Here is a 5,588-nt window from a genome sequence, read left to right as displayed (position 1 = left end):
AAAAAAAAAAAAAAAAAAAAAAAAAAAAGAAAGAAAGAAAAGAAAGAAAAAAAAAAGAAAGAAAAGCAAGATGGGCCAATTATCAGGATAACTGAAATTTTCAAATGTGGGGAGAGTACTGAAACTAGGTAAGGCAATATGTTTTCAGCCTTGTTTAATCTTTTTTTTTTCCTCCTTCTCACTGCTTCCCAGACTGCTTGTACTCAGTCTGTAGACTGAAATGGTTTCATTTGCAGGCGAGGTAACTTGGAAAGCCATACCTCAGAGGCCAGCAGCGTTTTGATTGTGCCAAAAGAGGAGACAAACAGTGCCTCTGGGTTACCTCAGTGGGCTGGACATGTGGAGAAACAGGATAGAAAGAAAATAAGAAGAAAAAGGGTATATCAGGAAAAAAGACAGCAAAAGAGCATGCTATGGGGAGAGGACTGTGGAGTGGGGGATGAGTGTATTTAGGTGTATTGGGTGTTAAATGTTCATAAGTTGTGAAGGATAAATGAACTAATAATACATGCAAATCCCTTAGAAGAGTACCTGACATATTGTAAGAGCTTTAATAATTGCTGGCCTTTAGTATTGTTACTACTTGACAGAGAGAGACTCATTTCCTTTTCCCCATTGCTCCAAAGATAGAGGAACCTAATTAGCATTCTTCCCCTAAGATGCAAGCATCAACTTGTAAGCATTAAACGGACCACTACTTCTTTCTGTACACACTCTCTGTTCCTTCTTTTGTTTTGGGACCCAACTTCATTACTATCTTCCAAATCAGGATTTAAAGATGAACACATAAGCACCTGGTACTTGAGGAACCTTCCTGCCTGGTGTTCCCTCTATTGTCCCTCCTGTGAAGGGATAGTTTCTTTCCATCACATAGGTGAGCAATATTGACCTGTATTTCTAGTTGTGCAAATGAATTTCACGTTGCTGTCCAGATGCTTATATACCTGCAAATTCACCTGTTTAGGGGAATCTAATTTCTAAATCTTGCCTGGAGTCAAGCTAGAGCACTGGTAAACTGCTCAGTCTGGAAAATAAAGGACAAAATGTGAACAGATTTCCCCTCTGGCTCCGTGCAATGTGCTCTTTGCAATGTGCTCCTTCACAGTGTTTATGGGAGTCTTTAGGGAATATCTCATATGGGCTCACCAGCAAATCCTCCTTCATTCACACCCCTCTACTCTAACAGGTACCTGATTTGTGTGCTGTTCTTCAATCTCTGGGGGTCTCCTTCTAATCTAGCAGGCACCCCCAATCAAGAGATCTAGCATCATGTTGGACAGATGGGGCTCATATAGATACAAGAGGACAATCCTGGGAACAAGAACAGGGTGAGCTGAGGATGAAATTAGGGTAAGTATGACATTGGTTCTAAAGGGACTGGCTGAGCTGAGGGGAGGAGCTTGTTGTAAGAGGGAAGGCCGGAGAAAAGGCTATTGGAAATGCTTTGTGAGGAGGCTATGGGAAGAGGGAGAAGGTCTTGAGAGAGTCAAGCCTCCTTTCCATAAGAAAGTGGGGGCCATTGAGTAATATTCCAGGGCACAGAGGAGTCTTTAGCAGAACCATTGGCCACATGTTCTTTGGGCCTGTTATTATCCCAAGTGATGCTTTGTCATGTTTACTTAGATATTCTGGACATTTTCTTTTCACATTTATAAAAGCAACATGTACTTATTACAGAAGACTCAAGCAGAAAGAAGAAGAAAAGGCCCTACTCACCAGAAGCAACCACAAGTACCTCATTATATAGCTTTCTAAAGTCTCTTGTAAACATATACTTACAACATGTTTAATACAAGTGGGGCAATATCACATACACTGTTTTATAAGGTACTTTTTAAACTTAATGTGTTGTGAATAATATTTCATATCAATAAACAGGCTTCTGTGATAGGATTTTTAAGAGCTGCCAAGTTGGTTACAGTATTCATAAGCCTTACCCCGCATTTTGAAGTGTTAAACTTTGCCTTTCATTTCAGAAAGTTTTTTTTTCTTTCCCTGTAACAGAAAAACATTTCCTTTGTAACTGAGAATGCTATCTGAACGTCATGGGTATCACCCTGGAACATTATCATTTCTCTCTCTTTTTTCTTTAGCCAAACCTCAGGAGCTGGGAAAAAGGTCTGTAAAGTATCTGTGGCAAAGTTCCTAGCCACAAAACTTTGGACACATCTATAAAATTATAATTTCAGGTGAAGGGATATCATATGCTTTATTTCTCTGAAAACTACAAAGGAGAGGACTAGAGATATCAATAAGTTGCACATAGCACTGGGTATGCTGAGTGTAGAAATCTGGTAGTTAGGCAAGCCCAGTTGGCCAGAGCATGGCAGGCTTTTCATGGGCAGAGCTACATGTTGACTGTTCAGAACTTTATTTGAGGGTTTCTGAGGCACAGAAGGCCTAGATGCAAAGAATATATTTTCCTTTTCATGTATCGCACCCTTTTTAGGTAAGGATTCTGCACTGAAGGGAGCGAGAAACTGACCAAACCACAATGACTTTATTCCTAAGTGACTATCTCTCTATACAACAAGTCTTCTGAATGTCTACTGGTGGCAAGGGAAGAAAGGGAATTTTCTTTTCATTCCATCTCTACCTCTCCTTCCTTGAACTTATCCCCCATCTCCACTTCTTGCTTTGGCTTTATCTCTATATGATGGTTTTGATATCCCTACATTCTCTGTTCTACCTGAACACTATGTATTTCATGGCAAGCACTGAGGGACTCCAAATGACATTAGAGGATATTTTAAATCAAAGTCCACTTAGAAACTATAATAAAAAGAATATCTAACATTTACTGAATATTTATTACATGCTGAATTACGTTTACACTTTCATTTAATTCTCAGAAGAATCTTATTTGCTATTACAATTATTTCCACTTTATAGATAAGAAAACTGAGAGTCAGAAAAGAGAACTTGCCAAACTTCACTCAGCTAGGCATTTACAGTATGAAAAGTCAAAACCAGGTCCATATGGATCCAGAGTCATTTGTTACACTTTCTGAGTAAGGAAAAAAAAAAAGATGGAACAAAAACAAAATAAACCTAACGTAAGGCCAAGAGAATTGTTGACAGACATATCTCATTCCTTCCCCATGTTTAATGTCAATTTTTATATCTTGGCTAAGAGTGTCTTTATAAAGCTATTTGCTCAAGGTTATCCTCCTCCTACCCCACCCCCAACATCAGATGATTTTTATTTATAGCCAGGTTTAAACATCATGGGCAACACTCAGGCATGCTACATACTGAATTTGCCATCTGAGCAAAGATTCTTTCCCTAAGCAGATTTGCTTTATTAACTTTTTTTTCCCTTTTGGCCAGGAAATTAAAAGGTCAATTTTTGGTTTGCTTTTTAATTTTTGTTCCAAGTATCCCTCAGCTTTAGAATTGAGTTGGTCAGGTCAAATTGGTTAAAACCAGATTAATCAAACTTAACCTTTTTTTTTCTACAGAGTAAGAAAACATTCTGGATTTCTTTTAAAGATGAAGATACCCTGATTAACATAGTTCTATGTTGTTTATAATCATGTGTGCTTTATTTCACTGCTTGAATGCTAATAAAAGCTTCCTAGAATTCATTCCTTAAGAAGTTAAGTCACTGCATCTAATTATTTGGCAGGAAATTTTAAGTACGTATAATTATATCTTCCTTCCATTTTGTGATGGTGTTGAGCCAAGTAATCTGCATCAAGAGAAAATAAATAGCACCTGCATTAATGCTACCAACAAGGAGCTCATAGTATATGGGAAAAACCCTATCATTATAATCTTAGCACATGGTGGGTGTTAATACTTCTTAATCTGCCAAACTAACATCACCACTATTTTTGCAGGTAAGAGAACTCAGGCAAAGGAAAAGTATATTGACCCTGTTCCATATTTTAGTCCTTGGAAGTTGACCGTGTGACTGGCTGCAACTTTTGGAGTACAATATTTTAAATCCTGACCACTACCTTGGACAAGTCCCTTCTCTGAGTGCCGTGATTTGCTTTTTTCCCTACCAGACAGGGCCAGTCCTTACACAGGTATATGGCAATGGTGAAGAAGAACATGAGCTGGCACCCTGGGCTACAATAGGCACGACTGGGCATGAGATGGATTTCACTCATTCCACGTGGTCCTAACTCTTATTCCTTTATTATTTGGGGATGTTAATGGAAAAACAGGATCAGAATGGGACAAAAGAACTTTTTCCCAGACTGGTAAATTATGTGGTAGCCTCCTGGAGGAGTACATCTGAGGTACTTTCTTCTGGGCCCACTAATAGGAGGTACAAAGGGAAAACAGAATTGCAACTTCCAGCGTGGGGAGGCAGGGCCAGTCAGCCTTGCCAAGCAGGTTATCTTGGATGAAGGATGATTTTCAGTCCCGCCATTGACATGATGCCCTCAGAGCTGCAGAATGAGAACTCTCCTTGCAGAACGCTTGGGTGTGGCGAGGTTGACTGCGATTGAGGGTAAGGACTTGGAAGACGCTGACTAGCTCTGCCTTGTCCTTTCATGGTTAAATGTCCTTTGGAAAGCTTCGATACCTCTTAAATGCTGGGGGCATCATAATCTCTCTCTGTCCATTCCAAATGTTTCCAGTATTGTTAGGAGAATACAAGCCCCACCAGGGCAGGAACCTTTGTTTGTTTGGATGACCCTGCTATTCTCGGGGAATGGAATCTGGGAAACAGCTGGCACACTGTGGAGCCAAATATTTCTGTAAATGAAGGAGCAGTGTGATGTGAAAACGTTTCGCAAACACCAAGGTCCAACCCTTAGGGTACCAGAGCTTTCTTTAAAGAGCAGATCATAGCCGCTTCTACCACGCCCGGAAACGGTCAAGAAGCGGGCGCCCAGGTCCTTCGGGATTCTACTCCAGAAAGTAGGCCGGGGCGGGCAGGGTTGGTGTGTCCTTATTCTCAGTAGGAACCCGACTTGGAGGAAAGTGCACACCAGAGGTGCGGAAGACGACCTCAAGCGAGGCTGCGCGGGACTAGTAGAAGCGAGGCAGGGCCGAAATTGGGAGAAGAGGCCAAGCCTCGGCCCAGCCATCGCCCCTGACAAGGTGTGTGCTGGGGGAGTCAGGTACGCGGCGCGGCACTTCCCTGGCAGGTACACTCTCTTTCGCCTACGAGTGACCCAATTACAAGGTGCAGGCAGCGCCCAGAGGGGGTGGCAGTCACTCCAACTGGGCTGCGACATATCACCCGTTCCTGTCCCAAAAGATGCATTAATCCTATGCAATTCCAGCGCTGTTGGATTACGGAAGAGTCACAGGGTCGCAATTCTCGTTTCCGTTACCAGGCTGCCAAGCCCCAGGTAAAGCGCTAGGGATTGTTACCCAACCTGCTTCCCAAGGGAGCAGGTCTCAGAAAGCCAGGGTCCTCCACCAAAACTGCGCTTGCGCGGGACCAGCAACGGCGCCTCACGAAGTTTAGAGCTCGCGGATTAGCCGGGTTGGCTGTTTCGAGCACTGCGCTTGCTTGGACTCTGTTCTTCCCCTCCCCCATAACCCCTCCTTTCTGGGGGACCACGCCCCAAAAGCGAAGGCGCTTCAGTCACCAGCCCACTACAGTGCGCCTGCGCCTTGGC

General features: G+C 42.5%; 1 long non-coding RNA gene across 1 annotated transcript in view; it reads left to right on the top strand.

The window, feature by feature from the left end:
* Positions 1-683: 683 nt before the first annotated feature.
* LOC125610785 overlaps positions 684-5,588 on the top strand; it is a 15,195-nt gene continuing 10,290 nt past the window's right edge. The window contains exon 1 of the long non-coding RNA XR_007340801.1: positions 684-719. This is a non-coding gene — a long non-coding RNA (uncharacterized LOC125610785). The remainder of the gene's footprint in view (positions 720-5,588) is intronic.

Source organism: Marmota marmota, unplaced genomic scaffold, assembly GCF_001458135.2.
Source record: "Marmota marmota marmota unplaced genomic scaffold, marMar, whole genome shotgun sequence".
NCBI classification, from domain to species: domain Eukaryota; kingdom Metazoa; phylum Chordata; class Mammalia; order Rodentia; family Sciuridae; genus Marmota; species Marmota marmota.
The sequence above is the reverse complement of the archived record's forward strand: the minus strand, read 5'-3'. Positions and strand labels throughout refer to the sequence as shown.